The sequence below is a fragment of the Ornithorhynchus anatinus genome, chromosome 5 (genome assembly GCF_004115215.2).
Source record: "Ornithorhynchus anatinus isolate Pmale09 chromosome 5, mOrnAna1.pri.v4, whole genome shotgun sequence".
NCBI classification, from domain to species: domain Eukaryota; kingdom Metazoa; phylum Chordata; class Mammalia; order Monotremata; family Ornithorhynchidae; genus Ornithorhynchus; species Ornithorhynchus anatinus.
Window position 1 is genome coordinate 51,079,064 of NC_041732.1, and position 23,836 is coordinate 51,102,899.

Consider the following 23,836-nt stretch of genomic DNA (forward strand, 5'->3'; position numbering starts at 1 on the left):
CTGTCTACTATAGCTGAATAAAGCTCCAAAGTTCTGGGCATAATCAGTCAATCAGTGGAATTTATTGAAAGCTTAACTATGTGCCAAGCACTATGCAAAGCACTTTCATTCAATACCTCATTCAGTAGTATTTATTGAGCACTTACTGTGTGCAGAGCACTGTATTAAGTGCTTGGAATGTACAATTCGGCAACAGATAGAGACAATCCCTGCCCAGTGATGGACTCACAGTCTAAACGGGGGAGACAGCAAAGCAAAGCAGAACAAAACAAAAACAAGATAACATCATCAAGATAAATAAAATCAAGGAGATATACACCTCATCAACAAAATAAATAGGGTAATAATATTGAAATGAGCACAGTGCTGATGGGATGGGAAGGGGGAAGAGCAGAGGGTGACGGGGGGGGAGGTAAGGTGAGGGGGAGCAGAGGGAAAGAGGAGAATACAACAGAGTTGGCAGACAAATTCCCTGGCCACAAGGATCTTGGGTCTGATCTGATTATCTTTTAACTTCTCCAGTGCTTTAGCACATTGTGAGTGCTTAATAAGAATAATTATGATATTTGTTAAATAAACGCTTACTATGTGCCAAGCACTGTTCTAAGTGCTGGGTTAGTTACAGGGTAATCAGGTTGTCCCATGTGGGGCTCAAAGTCTTAATCCCCATTTTACAGATGAGGTAACTGAGGCACAGAGAAGTGAAGTGACTTGCCCAAGGACACACAGCAGACAAGTGGCGGAGCTGGGATTACAGCCCTCGTCCTCTGACTCCCGAACGTGTGTTCTTTCCACTAAGCCACAGTGCGTCTCCGAAGTACCTTAACTAGGTATTTGGAGTAACCAAGGATCATCTGGTGGTTTTGGTGGGAATGTGTCGGTTACATTGTTTGTATTGTACTGTCCCAAGAGCTTAGTACCATACTCTGCACAAGCAGCATGGCTCAGTAGCAAGAGCCCGGTCTTGGGAGTCAGAGATCATGAGTTCGAATCCCGGCTCTGCCACTTGTCAGTTGTGTGACTGTGTGCAAATCACTTCACTTCTCTGTGCCTCAGTTACCTCATCTGTTAAATGGGGATTAACTGTGAGCCTCACGTGAGACAACCTGATTACCCTGTATCTACCCCAGCGCTTAGAAAGTTCCCTTATCTGTAAAATGGGGATTAAGACTGTGAGCCCCACGTGGGACAACCTGATTCCCCTATGTCTACCCCAGCACTTAGAACAGTGCTCGGCACATAGTAAGCGCTTAACAAATACCAACATTATTATTATTAACATTATTAACAGTGCTCTGCACATAGTAAGCACTTAACAAATACCAACATTATTATTATTGTTATTCTTCACTCATCAGACACTATTGACTCAAGTTATTGCAATGAACACTGACTCTGAGGGAGGGCATGGGTGTCTCTGTCTGATTCACGCTTCTCAAATAAAAGCTGAAATGGAACTCTGCAGCTATTCCTTTCAAACAGACACCCTTGCAAACCAACCGCAAACTGCACTTTGAGAATGTTCAGTATGTTTTCAAAAAGAAGCCAAATGAAATAAAATTGGGAAATAGACAATGTCCAGAGACCCATCCAGTAGTATTTTGCAAGTTTTTCTTTATCACATTTTGCCTGTTATGCTTGGTCCATGGTCCATGTTTCTATTATTCTTAACTTCCTGTTGTTGTTTTTAAGCAGTGTGGCCTAATAAAAAGAGCATGGGCTTGGGAGTCAGAAGATCTATGTTCTGTGTCTACCACTTTTCTGCTGGGTAATCTTAGACATGTCACATAACTTCTCCATTTTGGCACAGTTGACAGATTATGGGCCGGGGAGTCAGAAGTCATATGTTCTAATCCGTGCTCCACCACTTTTCATTCATTCATTCAATAGTATTTAATGAGCACTTACTATATGCAGAGCACTGTACTAAGCGCTTGGAATGTACAAATCGGCAACAGATAGACACAGTCCCTGCCCACTGATGGGTTTACAGTCTAATCGGGGGAGACAAATTGTCCACATTTGTCCACTCTGTGGTCTTAGGCAAGTCACTTCACTTCACTTCACTTTGCCTCCTTTACCTCAACTGTAAAATGAGGATTGAGACTGTATCCACCCCAGAGTTTAGTACAGTGCTTGACACATAATAAGTGCTTGACAAACACCATCAGTATTCTCTGTGCCTCTGTTACCTCATCTATAAAATGGCGATTAAATTCCTCTCCTTCCTACTTAGCCTGTGAGTAAGCCTTAAGTGTGACAGGGATTGTGGCAACCTGAGTATCTTGTATCTACCATAGGCCTTACTTAGTACAGTGCTTGACACAAATAAAGCAATTAACAAGTACCATTTAAAAAAAAAGACTATCCTGGTTACATTTTATCATCTCACCATAAATATCCCTGCCAGGGTAGGTCCACTGCAAGAGTACTATTTGGGTAGTGCTTCCTGGCCCTAAAATAAATCTCCAGTGGCCCCAAGGGTTAAGTGTTAGACAGTTTTTGGATCAAGGACTCTTCCTCACTTTATGCTTTTACTCTAGGTTGTATAGTATCTCTGCTGCTAGGATCTCTGCCTGTGATCCTGGCACACAGAGTCATTGACATTTGTCCTGAGTACTTTACTAATCCTTGTCCAGTCCACTATAGCTGAATAAAGCTCCAAAGCTCCAGGCATTAATCAGTCAATCAATGGAATTTCTTGAATGCTATTTGCCAAGCACTATACAAACCACTTGGGAGAGTACAGTATAACAGAGTTGGCAGACACATCCCCTGTGCACCACAAGTTTACAGTCTAGAAGGAGAGACAGACATTGCTATAAATAATTTATAGTATGTAATGTATAGATATGTAATAATAATAATGCTGGTATTTGTTAAGCGCTTACTACATGCAGAGCACTGTTTTAAGCTCTGGGGTAGATACAGGGTAATCATGTTGTCCCACGTGAGGCTCACAGACTTAATCTCCATTTTACAGATGAGGGTACTGAGGCACAGAGAAGTTAAGTGACTTGCCCACAGCCACACAGCTGACAAGTGGCAGATCTGGGATTCGAACCCGTGACCTCTGACTCCCAAGCCCGTGCTCGTTCCACTGAGCCACCTGCTACCTGTCCCTTCTCTATCCAGCCCCCCCCCATTTTAGTCCCTGCTGGTTCTTTACACCTGTGCTGCAAAAGTGGCACTACAGAGCAAATTACCTGTCCTTCCTTTACTAGTAGAGTGATTGTCTCTTACCCTAGACAGAGTCATGACAACCAAAAACCCAGTTAAGTGGATTTTTGGGGGACACCAATGTTTGCCATTTTTGGCACCGACCAGAGTACAGTTGTAATATACTTTATTATCATATGTGAAAGGAAATTTGCAGGGTCAACCACGGGATTATGGAGTGAAATCGTCAGTGAATGGAGAGGAATGACCTCTGACTCCCAAGCCTGGGCTCTTTCCACTAAGCCACACTGCTTCTCTAATATAAGTGCTGTGAGGTTGAGGGTGTGGCGAATATCAAATGCCTAAAAGACACAGATCAAAGTACTTAGGTGACACAGAAGGGAAGACCTCTTAGAGAAGATCTAATAATGCTTTGCAGGTAGAGAGAGTAACGGTCTGGTGTTTATTGATGGGGAAGAAGTTCCATGCTAGAAGGAGGATGTGGGAAAAGAGTAGGTGGCGAGATAGACAAAATTGTGGCACAATGAGTAAGCTGGCACTAAAGGAGTGAAGTATGTGGGCTGGAGATGAGTGACGTGAAGTAGGAGGGGGAGAGGTGATTGAGTGCTTTAAAACCAATGGTAAGGAGTTGGTTGATGTGGAGGTGGAAGGGCAACCACTGGAGGTTCTTGAAGAATGGAGAGACGTGAACTGAACACTTTTTTTAGAAAAATGATCTGCGCAGCAGAGTGAAGTATGATTGAAATGGGGAGAGAAAGGAGGCAAGGTGATCAGCGATGAGAAAGATGCCATAGTCAAGGCTGGATAGGGCAGGCTTGTAGGCATATCACCATCATTATCAGTGGCATTAATTGGGTGCTTACTGTGTGCAGAGCAAGGTACTGCGTGCTTGAGAGAGTACAATACAACAAAGCCGGTGGACATGTTCCCTCCCTACAGTGAGCTTTACAATCTAGACTATTATCAAGCTAGGTAACTATTTAGTTTTTTGACTGTGGTATGATCCATCAATCTAGTCCCACCAGTAGGTCTCGTAACCCCTATTGAGATGCAGCGTGGCCTAGTGGAAAGAGTACAGGCTTGAGAATCAGAGGATCTGGCTTTTAATCCCGGCTTTGCCAATTGCTTGCTGTGTGACCTTGGGCAAGTCACTTAATGTCTCTGGGATTTGGTTTTCTCACTTGTAAAACAAGGATCCAATACTTATTCTCCCTCTTATTTAGACGTTAAGCCCAGTGTGGGACAGAAACTGTCTTGTATTTACCTCAGCACTTGATACAGCATTGGGAAATAATCCCAACAAGGATCACAATCATTATTAATATTATTGTTGTTATTATTGTTGTTGTCATTCTTCAAAATATCCCAACTATTTGTTGACTCCTCATCACCTATTTTAGTACTTTCTATGCATTGGATGCTCAGTGATGTTACTGTCTGATGATAATAATATAATAGTTCTTGTTATGCACTTACTAGGTACCAAGCATTGTGTTACATGCTGGGCCAGATAGAGTATAAGCAAATCAAGCTTGGTCCATTGAAAGTTGGAGATTTTGTTGGTGTTACTTCTGCCTCCTTGATTTTGTCATTGCTTTGTATTTGGGTGGTTGCTAAAATGGTGCCTGTCGAGTTTAAAAATAATTCATTTTCGATCTATTGTTAAAGCTGGACTTCTGCAGATTTATCCAGAATTGGGATCATTTTCATAAGATGCACTACCTTTGGGGGCCCAAAAACTAGATCATGAGAGCTGAACTCTCTTCCAAGGCTGTGGGAAGTTGTTACAGGAACTGTTTTGAAATTGTAAGAATGTGCTTAAAGTACCCTGTAGTGCTGAGCCTGCTTGCCAATAATGTGCATAACTTGAAACAATAGCCATCTCTTAAAGCATCATGCCAAATGGAGAAAATATAACTTATTAAGGTGTTAGCACTACATAAACGTCTTCATTGATGTGACATTTGTTTGGCATCAAAAGAACTCCTAGCAGATGTTGGATATTTAAAACCGCTTGAGGAGAAAACAGCCATTCTGTGAAAGGAACGTAGAAATCCATTTATTTAAAATGTATGTGCTATTAAATACAGGTTGGAAACTACAGTCACAAGATGAAAGAAAGGTGTGTGCTGAAAATTTATTATTGGGGCTGGTCTGGCAGTGAAGACATAATAAAGGGGAATATTTTATCATTCAGACATTAGTGACACATGATTGGGATTTGAAAAGATGTCTTAGCAACCTCACCAAAGGACAAATCCTGTTGCCTAGAATCTTGATTTAAGGGGATATCCTGCACAAACACTAAGCGTGAAACAGAACTCCATGGAATAAGTTTAATTTACTGTCTTGCGCAATGGATGATTTAGAAATAAATTGCACTTTTCCACCTTATTGGGCTTTGAACTAATCTTTGTGAAGTGCAGTTTCCTTAAATGTCTGTGTACACAACAAATTGGATTCTGTCTTGATCACACCACAGTTTTCTTTCTCAATGACATATGCTAAATATTCTAGTGTGGCTTAGTGGCAAGAGCCTAGACTTGAGAGTCAGAGATCGTGGGTTCTAATCCCGGCTCACCACTTGTCAGCTGTGTGACTTTGCACAAGTCACTTCACTTCTCTGGAACTCAGTACCCTCATCTGTAAAATGAGGATGAAGACTGTGAGCCCCATGTGGGACAACCTGATAATCTTGTTTCCTCCCCAATGCTTACAACAGTGCTCGGCACATAGTAAGTGCTTAACAAATCCCACTACCATTATTATTATGATTATTATTATTCCTGCAGGAAAATCTTTGGATATAGTTTTATTCAAATTCCTTTGTGCATGGAGATACATGAAAATAACATTGTTAATATTAAAATAATAAATATTGTGACTTTTGGAATGATTTGTTTTGATCACACTTTTGCTGTGGCAAAACACTTTTTTTTATGATCCTTTCAAATGTTGTTATAACCTTCTACTCACATGCCTACACAGATATGGGTCATCTGGTTTGACATTTAAAAAGATCAAACCTGGCTAATTCCCCCACGACGGTCTTTGATGAATTGGATTATGAGGGAACCAAAAAAAAACCCAAAAAACAAAAAACCTTCTTCCAAAGAATATGTGTTGTGTCTCTTTCAAAGAAAATTTTTAGCTGATATTTTCATAGTCAAAGTGTACTTTGCTTTTTTCTTTTAATTAGGATTCTAAAGGCACAGCCTTTTCGCTGTAGTGGAACGTTTGCCAGTTACTGTTGTTTTCCTTTAACCTTGCCTAAAGGCTCCAGAGACAAATTGGGGCAGTCATTCTTTTGAGTGCTGCCAATCAACCAATCCATCAGTGGTATTTATTGAGTGATCACTGTGTGCAGACACTGTACTAAACCCTTGGGAAGTACAATACAAGAAAATTGGTAGACAAGAAGCCTGGCTTCGAGTAGCTTAACAGTCCATCCTCATGCTTTGGGAGTATCTGGGGCTTGATTCCTGGGTTTTATCCTGGTTGAAGAGGAGCAGGAAACAGTTCCTACAGAACTGTAACATTTTCTCTTCCAGGCTTTCCACATCCTGTACCAGCCCCAGCTCCCTGGATTGCCTGCCTTGACATCTGCTGCTTTTCTGCTCCTCTAGACTATAAGCTCCTTGTGAATTGGGCATTAAATAATAATAATAATAATAATAATGTTGGTATTTGTTAAGCGCTTACTGTGTGCTGAGCACTGTTCTAAGCACTAGGGTAGATATAGGGTAATCAGGTTGTCCCGCGTGAGGCTCACAATTAATCCCCATTTTACAGATGAGGGAACTGAGGCACCGAGAAGTTAAGTGACTTGCCCACAGTCACACAGCTGCCAAGTGGTTTAGGCCGTGAGCCTGTCATGTTTAGGCTGTAAGCCCTTCATGTTTAGGCTGTGAGCCCGTCACTGGGCAGGGATTGTCTCTACGTGTTCCTGAATTGTACATTCCAAGAGCTTAGTCCAGTGCTCTGCACATAGTAAGGGTTCAAGAAATACTATTGAATGAATGAATGAATATGTCCACCTACTCTGTTATACTGTACTCTTTCAAGCAGTTGGTGCAGTGCTCTGTACACCATAAGTGCTCAATAAATATCACTAACTGGTTGATAATCTTCAATCACCAGCCTTGGGTAATAATTCTTCACAGAACCATTCCAGGCAAACAGCAGGTAGTGGTAAACTGTAGGAAATTCCCTATCCACTAGGAGAGCAGTAATTTGGAGGCGATGGTGATAGCAATGATGATGGTATTTGTTAAGCACTTACAATGTACAAAACACTGGGGTGGATACAAACAATTAGGGTTGGACACAGTCCCGGTCCCACGTGGGACTTGCAGTCTTCACCCCCAATTTACAAGTAACTGAGGCCCAGAAAAGTGAAGTGACTTGTCCAAGGTCACACAGCAGACAAGTGGCAGAGCTGGGATTAGAATCCAGGTCCTTCTGACTCCCACGCCTGGGCTCTATCCACTAGGCCAAGCAGCTTCCAGTCTTATCTGGTCAAGGACCAAAGTATCACCAAGAAAGGATAATTCTTCTCACACCAGTAGTCATCACTTGGTCACCTTTGTTTTCCAATCTGTTCTTGATATACTGATTTTCCCAGTCCTTCAATTTGTACCCCACAGTGTTGAGGGGGGGATGGCATCCATGAGTGTGTCCTCTCTCGCTCACTTGCATGGTGTGCAAGCGTGCACCTGAAAATATAGTACATTCTTGCCCCTTAACATTAAGGTAGAACATTGCTCAGACATCAGGGATGATAGTGATCTGCCCACAGTAAGCACTCAATAAATGCCACTGATCAATTGATGGATGATGGAGTCTCCTATCATGGATGACAGATAAGGTTTCTGTTCTCAGACTTCAGTAGTTGAGAGAGAGAAAGTATGTCCTACTGCCAGGAAGACATATGGGGAAGCAGCGCAGCTCAGTGGAAAGAGCCTGGGCTTTGAAGTCAGAGATCATGGGTTCGACTCCCGGCTCTGCCACTTGTCAGCTGTGTGACTGTGGGCAAGTCACTTAACTTCTCTGTGCCTCAGTTACATCATCTGTAAAGTGGGGATTAACTATGAGCCTCACGTGGGACGACCTGATTACCCTGTATCTCCCCCAGGGCTTAGAACAGTGCTCTGCACATAATAAGTGCTTAACAAATACCAATATTATTATTATTATATGCTTGAATTATTTTTGCCATAATGTTTTTTTCTAATCCATCCACACTCTTTTCGGGTCCACCCATTTCCAACAGCACACAGTTCAAGAGCAGGTAAGCTCACTGTGGGCCCGGAATGTGTCTGTTTATTGTATTGTATTCTCCCAGTGCTTAGCACAGTGCTCTGCACACAGTAAGCACTCAATAAGTACGACTGAATGAATGACTGAATTGTCATTTTAGAATAACTGTCTTTAAGGTTTTCAATAATATTAGTGGTCTGTTGAGTTGAAATAGTTTCCTAGTGGATCAGGACCTATCGTGACACTAAGTTCCAAGCCCCTTTCTGGCACCATATATGACTGCATAGAATGTTGAACAGCCCCAATTTTAGGTCAGGGGTGATGGGGAAAGGGTTAAGCAGAGTTAATAATAGTTTTGGCACTTGTTAAGCACTTACACTGGGCAAGACACTATACTGAGCTCTGGAAGATAATCAGGTTGGACACAGTCCCTGTCCCACATGAGACTCACAGTCTTTGTCCTCATTTTACAGATGAGGTAACTGAGTTACAGAGAAGTGAAGTGACTTGTCCAAGATCACACAGCAGACAAGTGGCAGAGCCAGGATTAGAACCCAGGTCCATATGACTTCCATTCCTGTGCTCTATCCACTGGGACATTAGAGAGCATTGAGACCCACTAATAGTTTCCACAGTCAAGCTAATCACGTTTTTCTTTTAAGATGGTGAATATCAGGACTGAAAGCAAGCTGGAGCTGGGTCAGAACTTGGCTTTGAAAAAAGAAGTCTTGGAATGGCAGCCCCTGGCCCCTAACTATATGCCATCTCTTTGGTACCCAGCAGCTGCAGCCCTACCTTTCCAGTTTACTCCTAGGTGCCTAGTACAGTGCTCTGCATAGAGAAAGTGCTCAATAAATATGACTGATTGAGTGAATGAATGAATGAGGCCCTAGAATGTGTGTCTGGTTCTGAGGCAGCCCGAATCCTTGCCCTAGAGGTTGACTTAATTTGTTCCCTGTCTCTCAAGCACAATGCCCTCTTCTTCCTGCTGGCCACAGTAGTCTGTCAGTCAACCATATTTACTGAACACTTACCATGCGCAGAGCACTGTACTAAGAGCTTCGGAGAGTATCATATAACAATAAACAGACACATTCTCTGCCCACAACTAGCTTACAGTCTAGAGGGGGAGACAGACATTAGTATAAATACATTACAGATATGTACATAAGTGTTGTGGGGCTGGGAGTGGGGATGAGTAAAGGGATCCGGTCAGGGTGACGCAGGAGGGAGGAGCAATAGTATTTATGAAGCACATACTATATGCAGAGCGCTGTTCTCAGCAGTGGGAGAAAATCACAGGTGGGAATTAAACATGGTCCTTGTCCCTCATGGAGCTCACAATCTTAAAAGCCACTGCTCCCCTTCATGTTCCTTAGGGCAATGACTGCTTATTTTCAGAAGAGTTGGAGATCCAGTTAGGGATTGCTTTTTACTGGTGATAAGGGGAGCTTGTTTCAATGTCAAGCATTACTGAATGCTCTATCCTGGCTCTGCCACTTGTCAGCTGTGTGACTGTGGGCAAGTCACTTAACTTCTCCATGCCTCAGTGACCTCATCTGTAAAATGGAGATTAACTGCGAGCCTCATGTGGGACAACCTGATTACCCTGTATCTATCTTAACACTTAGAACAGTGATCTGCACATAGTAAGCGCTTATCAAATACCTACATTATTATTATTATTACTAAGCTCTTGAAAGATGCCATGGAAGCATAAAGGGGAGACAGACCATAATTGATCAGTCATGTCTCCTGCATGCTTACTGTGAGCAGGCCATTGTACTAGCCCTTAGGAGAGTACAATATAACAGTTAACAGAAATGGTATAAACGGCCCCTTGCCCACAATGAGCTTACAGTCTAGAGGGGTAATTACCAATAGTGCCTGTAGGAGGATCTGATGGGAAATTGTTCAAGAATATCAGGATAAAATAGTAGAATAAGGAATTAATTTTATACATTAAAACCAAATAAAAGAATGCATAAGCGAGGAAATAAAATGAAATCCGGAAGTGCTGAGAGTAAATGTTGGGTTGATACAAGTAGGGTGTTTTGAATTAGTCAAGGAAGGCTTCCAGGAGGAGATGATATTTAAGGAGAAGCAGCATGGCTTAGTGGATAGAGCATGGACCTGGGAGTCAGAAGGACCTGGGTTCTAATTCCTCTTTCTGCTACATATCTGCTGTATGACCTTGTGTAAATCACTTAACTTCTCTAGACCTCAGTCCCCTTATCTGAAAAAATGAGTAGTAAGAGTGTGAGCCCAGTGTGGGACAGGGACTGTGCCCAACCTGATTAACTTGTATCAACCCAGTGCTTAGAATAGTGCTTGGCACAAAGTAAGCACTTAACAAATACCATCATTATTATTTAAAGATGGCACTGAAGGTGGTGGGAGCTGTTGTCTAGCAGATTTGGGGAGGAAGGTGGTTCCATTCCAGGGGAGAGACTAAGAGGTCAGAAACGGCAGTCAAGAGCAAGGTAATGTTAGAAGGTGAACATGGGAGAAAAGAAGAATATGAGCTGAGGGGCAGTGAGAAGAATGTTGAACCCTCATGACATTTCTCAGTGCTTCTACCTGCCAGGTTTCATCCACCTACCTCAGGGCTACTTTCAGTTAACAATTCACTCATGTCTATGACTACCTCTGGCCAATTTTATTCTAGCTAATTACCAGAGGAGTTTGGAATCATTAGTAATGGTTACTTAGATGCAATCTGAGCTGGGACCAGTACCTGGTGGTGAGAAATGGACTGACTCTCCTATATTACCCAGTTTATTGTTATCCTGTTTCTTGTTCAGAATTGCAGGCCTGGTGAATACAACTGCAAAACCTTTCATTCATTTATTCATTCAATAGTATTTATTGAGCGCTTACTATGTGCAGAGCACTGTACTAAGCGCTTGGAATGTACAAATCGGTAACAGATAGAGACAGTCCCTGCCCTTTGACGAGCTTACAGTCTAATCGGGGGAGACAGACAGACAAGAATAATGGCAATAAATAGAATCAAGAGGAAGAACATATTAAAACAATAGCAAATAAATAGAATCAAGGTGATGTACATCTCATTAACAAAATAAATAGGTTAATGAAGATATATACAGTTGAAGGAGCGAGTACAGTGCTGAGGGGATGGGACAGGAGGGGGGAGGAGCAGAGGGAAAGGGGGGAGAAGAGGGTTTAGCTGCAGAGAGATGAAGGGGGTTAGAGGGAGCAGAGGGAAAAGGGGAGCTCAGTCTGGGAAGGCCTCTTGGAGAATGTGAGCTTTCAGTAGGGTTTTGAAGAGGGGAAGAGAATTAGTTTGGCGGAGGCGAGGAGGGAGGGCGTTCCAGGACTGCGGGAGGACGTGGCCCAGCGGTCGACGGCGGGATAGGTGAGAACAGGGGACGGTGAAGAGGTGGGCAGCAGAGGAGCGGAGTGTGCGGGGTGGGCAGTAGTAAGAGAGAAGGGAGGAGAGGTAGGAGGGGGCAAGGTGATGGACAGCCTTGAAGCCTAGAGTGAGAAGTTTTTGTTTTGTGCGGAGGTTGACAGGCAACCACTGGAGGTTTTTAAGAAGGGGAGTGACGTGCCCAGAGCGTTTCTGCAGGTGCCCAGAGTGTTTCACATCTTGTAGAAAGAGCAAGGGTCTGGAGGTCAGAGGATCTGGTTTCTAATATCTGCTCCACCACTTCTCTGCCCTGTGATCTTGGGCAAGTCACTTCATTCCTCTGTGCCTGTTTCCTCATATGTAAAATGCGGATTAAATCCTTCTCCCTCCTGTGATCCCCATTTGAAACAGGAACTGTGTCTCACCTGAATCCCTTGTATCTAACCCCAGAGCTTAGTACAGTGCTGGTCACACTGTAAGCTCTTAACCGCCAAAATAAAAATACTAATATCAATAATAATAATACTGTAAAACAGCATCACTATTTAATAATGGTAAGGTCTTGGATATAGAAGTCTGATTTCTCTGCCCTGCCTTTTTTTTTGCTAGTTTCCAACCTTCCACTCCTCATTAGTTTCCCTTCTCCCCATAAAAAAGTTTAACAACAGACAAGTTCAGAAAAATTGTTTCAACTGAACTTATTAGTGTGTTATTTGTATAAATAAGTAGTTTAATTTTTGTTATGCATATTAAAGTTGTTGGATAGGAGAATGTCAGAATTCCTAATCACTGTGAAATATGCTCTTAATAATCAGTCTTATTAAATCTAAATGAAATGCCTATTTGAGACACTATTTTAGCATTTTCCAATTCCACTGCAGCTTTTTTTTTATATCAAACTGCAACCACAGTCATTCTAAATTATCATCAAATTAACTATTTATGTGCCCCTTTCACCAACATGCTTCCCCTCTTCCCCCCAATTTGGCTTATCCGCCTTCTTCTTAAATCTAATGTTTTATACAGAAATTATCATCTCTGCTTCTTGATTAAAGGGACCTTTTTAACCTCGACAACAGCAACTAGTCACAGACTGGTGCAATCATGTGAAGCTCCAGTGATCAAAGAAACGCCACTAGGATGGCACTGTTACTGAATGGAAATTCCTTTATAAAGCAGATAGTATGTCTGCTAAAGAGTGACTTGGATGGACAGAAGCCTGATTTGCAGTGTCACTCAGTTTCTCCTGGCACAAGTCCACTGACAGTGAAATACCCCATGTCAGTTTCCTTCAGATGAAATTCTGAGAATGCATTATTCTGGCCTTTTCGTTATGGGCAGGGAATGTGTCTGCTAATTCTGCTGCATTGCACTTTCCCAAGTGTCTAGTACAGTGCTCTGCACATAGTAAGTGCTCAATAGATATCGACTGATTGATTATCATTTTTGTATTTAATAATTTCAATGGAAAATACCCAACATTAGTACTACAAGGAGCACAATCTAGAAAACTGAAGCCCCTTCTGAGTGGGGAACACATCTGCCAGCTCTGTTGTTTTATACTCTCCCAAGTCCTGAGTGTCCTCTCAGGGTTGCACCTGGAGAGTTTCCAGTACTCCCACCAGTCTTGACTATGGGAGGGCCAAGCAGAAGCATATTCATTCATTCAGTCATATTTATTTAGTGCTGATTGTGTGCAGAACACTGTACTAAGCGCTTGGAAAGCACAATACAGCAATAAAGAGAGACAATCCCTGCTCACTGCAGGCTTTCATTCCTAGCTTGGGCAGTGGCTAGTGAGTGGAAGAGAATCTGCTACAACTCAAAACTCACCCTTGTTAGGCAGCAGCGGCACAGGAGAGAGTCGAGAGCGGAGACTCATGTTTACTGTGAAAAAGGAGGCCATGGTAAACCACTTCCATGTTTTTAGCAAGAAAACTCGATGGATTCACTACCAGAACGATTGCAGATGGAGGTGAGGTGTTCTGGGAGAGATGTATCTGTGGTGTCGCTATGGGTCGGGGACAATTCGACAGCATAAGACAAGTCCTTAGTACAGTGGTCGGCATACTGTAAGCCCTCAATAAATACCACTGGATGATTGATTTATTGATTTGTATAGGTGGTGATACCAAAGATTGTCAGGTAATGTGTGCTATTGTACAGAAGGTTTTCAGAATGTATAAAACACGTCCTTTACCCACCTCCTCTGAGAGACAGTGACAGTGAAACGTAGATATGATTTCCTCACATTATTAGCATCCTCTGAGACACTGATGACTGTTTGGAAATAATAGAATCATAGAGTTTTAGAGCTTTAACGAACGCTGAGATATCAAGTGCTCCAGCACCTGGCCTCAGGAAAGTGAATGTCATTGAGGAATAGTCTCCATTCTTTCTTCATTAATCTCCAGCACTGGAAACTGCCCATCTTGCTTGGTAACTTCTAGTGATTTGCCACTTTGATCATTAATAAATACTTTTTTGATGTCCCACTGAAATCTCTCTTGCTTTCAATTAATTTTTGTTCCCTCTTCAGGGGGCACAGAATGCAGGTGCCCTCCCCCTCTCAAGAAAACCCTTGCAATAGTTGAATTAAGTTGTAAGTCAGGTCTTAGTTTTTACATTCCCAGAAGAAACCATCCCAATGTAAGACCCATCATTAGGCAGGTTTCCTTTGTTTTCAGTCATTTTTACCCTGTTTCTCAGGGTCCAGTTCTCTGGGAATGGGTCACTCTTCTCAGAAATGGGGAGGAAGGCTCTTTTCTCACCTTCACCCACAACATTCTGAACTTCCCGTGGGACTTAGCGGCGGTTAATTGAGAAACACGAATCTCCACTGTTTTGGCATCATTCGATAATGCCGTTACACAAACAAAGATGCTGGAGCACAGGCTTGGCGCTATCTGTTTTGTAAGCTGAAGTTGTTGTCATTAAACTGAAACAAGTACAGCATGTCAACTTCAGCTCTTTTTATAACAGGGAGAAAATGTTTGTCAGCTGGAAAAAGGAGGAAATCAAGTATCCTTGGGGGTGATGGGAGGAATGTTTTCTGAGGGCTAGTGCAGAAAAAAACAAATGGAACAACTAAAGTGCCTCAGTAATCTCCTGAAAACACTTCATCTATTTTTGGGGGTCTATTTTGTGATGATGGCAATTCCACATTAAATTGAAAAGGCTGTTCATGTAGTCAGCCAGATCCTGTTGGTGAGCAAAATTCTGGCTGGAGATAGGCAAAGCTGAAGAGGTATGTTATTAATTCTTCCAGTATTATTTTATGGGTACTAAAGGTATGCACTGAGCACAAACTGGGTAAAATACACTCTACTAAGTACTTGAACAAGTAAAACAGAAGCATGAAACAGTCTCTCCCCACAAAGAGTTAATATTCTAACCAGGAACCCAGATGTTACCATATTTATTCATTCATTCATTCATTCAATCGTATTTATTGAGCACTTACTGTGTGCACAGCACTGTACTAAGCACTCGGAAAGTACAATTCAGCAACAAAGAGAGACAAGCCCTAACAAATAGTGTAATCAGAATAAAAAAATGAATCATACAATCGATCATACATTTTTAACATATTATTTGTTAAGTGCTTGCTCTGTGTCAACCACTGTTCTAAGCACTGGGGGACATATAAGTTAATTGGGTTGGGCACAAGGAGCTCACAATCTAAGAGAAAGAACAGGCATTGAATCTCCATATTATAATTGAGGAAATGGAAGCATTGAGAAACACGAAGCTCCATAGAGAAGTTAAGTGACTTGCCCAAGGTCACACAGCAGGCAAGTAGCTGAGTCAAGATTAGAACCCAGGTCCTCTGACTCTCAGACCCCTGCTCTTTCCACTAAGACAAGCTGCTTCTTAACAGCTAAGGGTATGTTTAAATAAGTATGTAAGTGCTAGATGTGACTGCTGGGTTGAAGTGAATTACTTTAGGTCAGGGACTGTGTCTACCAACTCTCTTGTAACGTGGCCTATCGATTTGTCCTCTCCCAAACACACCACTGATTGATTGATTGATTCTGTGTTGGGAGTTAACTGAAGAAGGCTTATTGGAAGAGGTAGGATTTTAAGAGGATTTTAAAGGAAGGAGGACTGTGGTCTGCCAGATTAGATCAGAGAGGGATTTTCAGGCTGGTGGAAAGAGCAAGAGCATGGAGGAAGGAGAGTCAAGAGAAAGGTAGCTAGCTAGAACGTTGGCTTGGGAGGAACAAAGAAGATGAACTGAAGAGATAGAGTTGAAAAGGACTAATATGTAAGATGGGGAGAGTTGGATGGAAACCCTTGAAAGTCATGAACGGTTTTTGTTTGACGTGGAGGGAAATATATATATATATATATATGACAGCAACTTATGTACATATCCGTGATATTTATTTATCTCAATGCCTGTCTTCCTCTGTGGGTTGTAAGCTCATTGTGGGCAGGGAACGTGTCTACCAAGTCTGTTTCATTGTCCTCTTCCAAGAGCTTAGTTCAGTGATCTGCACACAGAAAGTGCTCAATAGATATTGAGCTTATTGATTGACCTATTGATTGATTGAAATAGGAAGTCTTGGGAGGGGTTTGAAGAAAAGGGATATGTGACAGGAGTGACTCTTCAAAATGATGATCCATTGCAGCAGCATGCAGTATAGAGTGGAATGGGGAAGAGGATGGAGGCAGGGAGACCAGGGAGGAGGTTGATAGAATAGTCTAGTTGCAATATGAGAAGCAACATGACCTTGTGGATAGAGCATGGGTCTGGAGGGTCAGGAGGACCTGCAGTGTGGCTTAGTGGAAAGAGCATGAGCTTGGGAGTCAGAGGTCGTGGGTTCTAATCCTGACTCCACCATTTGTCTGCTGTGTGACTTTAGGCAAGTCACTTAACTTCTCTGTGCCTCAGTTACCTCATCTGTAAAAATGGGGATTAAAAAATGTGAGCCCCATGTGGGACAGTCTGATTACCCTATACCTATCCCAATGCTTAGAACAGTGCTCTGCACATAGTAAGCGTTTAACAAATACCATTATTATTATTATTATTATCAATACCGGCTTGCCACTTAACTACTGAGTAATCTTAGGTTAAGTCACTTAACTTCTCTGTGCCTCAGTTACCTCATTCTGTGAGCCCCATGTGGGACAGGGGCAGTGTCCAACCTGATTATCTTGTATCTACCTTGGCACATAATACAATGCCTGGCACATAGTAAGTGCTTAACAAATGCCATAAAAAAATATGACAAGCGTTTTGTCCAAAGTGGTAGAAATCTAGATGTAGCAGAATGGGAGGATTCAGAGACTCTGACAGGATTTTATAGGAGCTTGAATGGGAGAATTGAAAGACAGCAAAAAGTCGAGGAGGACCCTAAGATTGTGGACTTCTAGATCAGGGTCGGGGGGGTTATCGAAGATGGGAAAGCTAGAAGGAAGAGAGGTTTTAGAAGGGAAGATGAGTAATTCAGTTTGGGAAATGATAGGTTTGAGATGCTGGCGGGAATCCCAAGCGGAGATATCCTGGAGGCTAGAGGAAATGAGGAATTTGTAGAGTAGCAGTGTCACCTAGTGAGAAGCAGCAAGTCCTAGTGGATAAAGCACAGGCTTGGAAGTCAAGGGACCTGGGTTCTAATCCTAGATCCACCACTTTTCTGCTGTGTGACCATGGGCAAGTCACTTAAAAACTTTATGCCTCAGTTTCCTCATCTGTAAAATGGGGATTAAATACCTGTTTCCTCTCCCCCTCAGATTGTGAGCCCCATGTTGGGACAGGGACTGTGTCCTTCCTCATCTACAGTGTTTTGAACGATGCTTGATGCTGAGTAAGCACTTAAATACCATAAAAAAAAAATTGTAGGTTAGATGAGAGGTTGGGACTGGAGACGTAGATTTGGGAGCCATCTACGTGAAAGTAGAAACTGAAGCCATGGAAGAGGTTGAGAGTCCTAAGAATAGGGGATCTGGAACAGAGTCATGCGGGACACCTACAATAAGGGACTGTGCGGTAGAAGAGGAGACTGAGAAGATCTGGTCAGAGGTGTAGGAGGAGAACATATTATTACCGTATCAGGAAAACCCAGGATTGATAGTGTTTCTAAGAGGAGGGAGTGGTCCGGTGTTATAGGTCCTGAAAGGTCAAGAAGGATTAGGTGCCCATATGACTTGGCAAATCTCTTGCTTGAAGTATGGTAGGCAGCTGGGGAACTGTGTAATTAATTCTTCCTACCCACTGGAATATTGCCTAATGTATAGTAGTAATAATATATCAGAGCAGCAGACTTTATGGCATTTTGGTGCCCTTCCCAAAAGGCCTTTCTCTCCATTAAAGGAAAAAATAGTGCTACTTGTTATTCACTTACCATATGCCAAGAACTGTACTAAGCGCTGAGGTGCCCTTCCCAAAAGGCCTTTCTCTCCATTAAAGAAAAAAATAGTGCTACTTGTTAATCACTTACCATATGCCAAGAACTGTACTAAGTGCTGAGGTAGCTACAAGATAATCAGGCCCTACATGGTGTTCACAGTCTAAATAGGAGGGAGAACAGGTATTGAATCCCCATTTTGTAGATGAGAGAACTGGGGTACAGAGAGCCTGAGTGACTTGCCCAAGGTCACACAGCAGGTGAGTGGTGGAACAGGGATTAGAATCCAGGTCTTCTGATTCCCAGGCCTGTGCTCTTTTTACTAAGTCTTGCTTCTTCATTAGACCAACAATCTCTTCCATTCTCAACAAGTTGGGGATACAGGCAGCTATATATGCCCAACTTCCTTACACTTGAAAAATGAAAGATTCTACCTGATAGATCTTTGCTTGAGCAGAGGTTAATGCTCTGTGGACCAGTTATTTCTTTCAGTGTACTTGCAAGTTTTTCATTAGGATGAAGCCATCCCTGGTCTGTTGAGTAAACTATGTTTCCAAGTTCAGTTGTCAATACCTATGTGAAACATCATCATCATCATCAATGTTATTTACTGAGTGCTTACTGTGTGCAGAGCGCTATACTAAGTACTTGTCTTATGCCATTGAGTCATTTCTGACCCATAGCAAAACCACAGACACATCTCTCCCAGAACGCCCCGCTCTCCATCTGCAATCTTTCTGGTAGTGTATCCATAGAGTTTTCTTGGTAAAAATACAGAAGTGGTTTACCATAGCTGCCTTCCGTGCACAGTAAACTCAAGTCCCCGCCCTCGACACGCTCCCATGCCGCTGCTGCCCAGCATGGATGAGTCTTGACTTGTAGCAGATTGCCTTCCACTCGCTAGTCAGAACCCAAGCTAGGAATGGAATGGATTGGCCTCTGCTTGACTCTACCTCCCATAGCCAAGACTGGTAGAGTACTGGAAACTCCCCAGGTGAGACCCTGAGAGGGGATACTAAGTGTTGGGAGAGTACAATTCAACAGAGCTGGTAGTAACAATCCCTGCCCACAGTGAGTTTACTGCCTAGAGGGGGAGACAGACATTAATATAAACAAATATTCATAATATATAATTTACAGATATGTACATAAGTGGTGCAGGGTTGTGGGTGGGGAGAATATCAACTGCCCAAAGGACACCAATCTAAGTGCATTAATGACACAGAAGGGAGGAGCCAGGGCTAGGAGATCAGGGAGGGAAGGTAGGAGAGGGCGAGCTGCTTGCATGTTTTAAAGCCAGTGATAAGGAGTTTCTGTTAGATGCAGAGGTGGATGGGCAACCAAACAGCTTCCAGGTATTGGTTAACATAGATGAAATTTAAAATTTGGAAGTAAGGACTGTGTCTGCCAAAGTTGTTTGCTATTCCCTTGGATTTGGGCTATTAATAATAATTGTGGCATTTGTTAGGCACTTACTATTGATCAAAACACTGTACTAAGCCCTGGGATAGATAAAAGATAAGCAGGTTGAACACAGTCTCTCTCCCTCATAGGGGGTAGGAGGGAAAATGGGTATTTTTTCCCCATTTTATAGTTGAGGAAATTGAGACATTGACAAATTAAGTGACCTGCCCAAGATCACCCAGCAGGCAAGTGACAGAGCTAGGATTAGAACCCAGATCCCTTGATTCCCAGGCTCATACTTTTTCCACTAGGCCATGCTGGTTGCTGTGAACATTGTGGTTGCCAAAGGGACTTATACATTTCTGCACAGTGAAGCATTAGCCCAGGAGAGGGCTGATCTAGGGTCCCATTCACTTCACCTTTAGAGTACACTCATCCCAGGTATCTGCTGGGAAAGAAAGGCACCAAAGAACCCAGGAATCACTGAATAACTTTGTAAGCGTGCAATAAATACCACTGATTGATTGATTGATTTGTCCTTCTTAAACTCTTGTCAGGACTTATTGCTCTTCTTACCATGGTTTTTTTTTTTTTTAATTTAAGATGACAATTTCTGACCTAGTTGGAACTGTCGGTTTTCCAAAATCCTTTGAAAGCCTACTTGCCTCCTGGAACGATTGTAGAGAACATGCAGCCTGATGCTGACAAATGCTGACTCTAGATTGTAAACTCACTATGGCCAGGGAATGTGCCTGTTTATTGTTATTTTTTACTCTCCCAAACACTTAGTACAGTGCTCTGCACACAGCAAGCACACAAATACAATTGGATGAAATGCGATTGAATGAAATGGACTTTTCCATTTACTACGAACACCACTACAAAGTCTGAGGCCATTTTAATTAAGGTCCAAGAGGTCACATATGGAAAGCAAGTATTCAGCAGTCACTGAAATTAATTCCCCAACAGAGTTCTATGTGTATTTTGAAATTGAAAAAAAGAGGTTGACTTCATCCTAGTGAGGATTGCCTGTCCGTTGCCCATTCAACTTGCCGTGAAACAATGTTTCTTCTTACCCTATCTTCCATTTCTCTTAATTAAGGCAATACTATCAGGAGTAGTCAAATCTTGAATTCTGTCAGCCCACAAAAGATCATGTTCCATCTGGTACCCTTAAGTATACTTAAAGCAAAAGGCCCTGGTTTATTTTAATCCTGCTCCTTCCAGAAACCAGAAACTGTAAGGAGAGAGTCCTTTTGCTGACAGGTGGCTGCACAAAAGTCATCCATCTGCTGCTAATTATGGAAGAACGAAAAATCACACAACAGAGTTTTCAGTTTATTTGCAAAAGATCTCCAAAGGTGCAACTGCCTTCACGATCGCAAGGCAATTTACAGTGTTGCATCTAAAAAGTCTGTTAATTATTAAAAAAAATATAAAACCCAGGTAGAAAGGTTGGTTGAACAGAAGCATGACTACATTTGGATTATTTTCATGTTAAGGCATGACACATTAGGGAAATCTTCTATCACAGATTACAAAATTTGACTTTGTTAGATTAAATAAAATGGAATTAAATACCTGTTCTCCCTCCTACTTAGATTAGGAGTTCTGTGGGGGACAGGGACTGTGTCTGACCTGATCATTATTCTGTATCTACCCCAGTGCTTAGTACAATGCTTAACACTTAGTATGCACTTAACAAATAAAAATACTGCTATTATTATTATTACTAGTAGTGTTGTCATCATCATTATTATTTTTTAGAAAGTTTGGTTGAAGTTAAGCACAGCCTTTTGGAAGATATGTGGTCAAGGTAATAATAACAGTAATGACATTTGTTAAGCACCTACTATATGCTAGGCACTGTACTAAGTGCTGGAGTGAATACAAATAGATCGTGTTGGACACAGTCCATGGCCTGCATGGGGCTCACAGTCTTAATGCCCCTTTCACAGATGAGTAACTGAGGTGGAGAAGTGAAGTGACTTATCCAAGGTCACACAACTAATAATAATAATAGTAATTATGGTACTTGTTAAGCGCTATTCTAAGCACTGGGGTAGATAGAAGGTACTCAGGTTGGACACAATCAATCCCTGTCCCACATAGGGCTCACACTCTTAATCCCCATTTTACAGTTCATTCATTCAATAGTATTTATTGAGCGCTTACTATGTGCAGAGCACTGTACTAAGTGCTTGGAATGAACAAGTCAGCAACAGATAGAGACAGTCCCTGCCGTTTGATGGGCTTACGGTCTAATCGGGGGAGACAGACAGACGAGAACAATGGCAATAAATAGAGTCAAGAGGAAGAACAGCTCGTAAAAACAATGGCAACTAAATAGAATCAAGGCGATGTACATTTCATTAACAAAATAAATAGGGTAATGAAAATATATACAGTTGAGCAGACGAGTATAGTGCTGAGGGGATGGGAAGGGAGGGGGGAGGAGCAGAGGGAAATGGGGGGAAAAGAGGGTTAAGCTGCGGAGAGGTGAAGGGGGGGTGGTAGAGGGAGTAGAGGGAGAAGAGCTCAGTCTGGGAAGGCCTCTTGGAGGAGGTGAGTTTTAAGTAGGCTTTTGAAGAGGGGAAGAGAATCAGTTTGGCGGAGGTGAGGAGGGAGGGCGTTCCGGGACCGTGGGAGGACGTGGCCCGGGGGTCGACGGCGGGATGGGCGAGACTGAGGGACGGCGAGGAGGTGGGCGGCGGAGGAGCGGAGCGTGCGGGGTGGGCGGTAGAAAGAGAGAAGGGAGGAGAGGTAGGAAGGGGCAAGGTGATGTAGAGCCTCGAAGTCTAGAGTGAGGAGTTTTTGTTTGGAGTGGAGGTCGATAGGCAACCACTGGAGGTGTTTAAGAAGGGGAGTGACATGCCCAGATAGTTTCTGCAGGAAGATGAGCTGGGCAGCGGAGTGAAGAATAGACTGGAGCAGGGCGAGAGAGGAGGAAGGGAGGTCAGAGAGAAGGCTGACACAGTAGTCTAGTTGGGATATAACGAGAGCCCGTACAGTTGAGTAAACTGAGGCCCAGAGAATAATAATTATGGTATTTGTTAAGCGCTTACTATGTGCCAAGCACTTTTCTAAGTGCTGAGGTAGATACAAGGTAATCAGGTTGTCCCATGTGGGGCTCACACTCTTAATCTCAGTTTGTGGTAACTGAGGCATAGCGAAGTTAAGTGGCTTGCCCCAAATCACACAGCAGACAAGTGGCAGAACAAGGATTAGAAGCCAGGACCCTCTGACTCCCAGGCTCATACACTTTCCTTTAGGCTACACTGCTTTCTGCAATGAATAGGACAGTTTATAAACTTAGAAGGGAGAGTCTTTAATGTATGTTAATTTTTTGGGTTTTTTATGGCATTTGTGCTTTCTATGTGTCAAACACTGTTCTTAGAGCTGGGGTAAATGTAAGTCAATTAAGTTGGACACAGTCTCTGATACACATGGGGCTCACAGTCTAAGTAGGAGGGAAAATAGGAAAACTGAGACACAGAGGAGTTAAGGGACTTGCCCAAGGTCACAGAGAAGCTTTTGGCAGAGTGGGTATTAGAACCCAGGTCATCTGACTCTCAGACTCGTAATCTTTCCACTAGGCCATGCTGCTTCTCAATTCAGAGTGATTCGTTCCTCCTCCCAAATCTTGATGTTTTTGTTTTATTTTCCATCTTTAAAGAATTCTATGAATGTTTATTTAATCATGAGACTGTATCCCTTCTCTCCACTCCCACTCATCATCTCCTCCCATCCCAGGTAGGGAAACTGAGATGAGTATGTGGCATCTACCTGATGCCAACCCACAGCTGAATGTCATGCCTCAGCCTAGCACAGCAGAGATTCCAAAGAACTCTGAAATTGAGAGGCTAAAACTAGCCAAAGAAAAATTAGAAAGGACAATGTATGATGTGTGGCTTCTTCAATAATAATTGCTATGACTATTGTCGTAGTAATTGTTAATCACTTTGTGCTAAGTGCTGGGGTAGATATGAGATAGTGAGATTGTGCCTATGTGGGGTACAATTAAAGAAAGAGGGGAGGACAGGCATCTTTTCTGATTCTACAGATGAGCTAACTGAGGCTCAGAGAGATTAAGTGACTTGCCCAAGATTATAGAGCTGCCAGTGACAGATATGGGCCTGGAATGCTCTGGTCTCCAGACTCTCAGTCATTTGTTCTCTCAGTCATTTGTTCTATTAGACCAGTCAATCAGTGGTACTTATTGCATGTTTACTTTGTGCAGAGAACTCTACAAAGAACTTGGAAAGGA

At 42.6% G+C, this 23,836-nt stretch overlaps 1 non-coding gene across 1 annotated transcript; it reads right to left on the reverse strand.

The window, feature by feature from the left end:
- Positions 1-19,039: 19,039 nt before the first annotated feature.
- On the reverse strand, positions 19,040-19,177 carry LOC114812508. The gene has a single exon (XR_003760160.1). It is a non-coding gene; the product is annotated as a small nucleolar RNA SNORA7 (small nucleolar RNA).
- Positions 19,178-23,836: the final 4,659 nt, after the last annotated feature.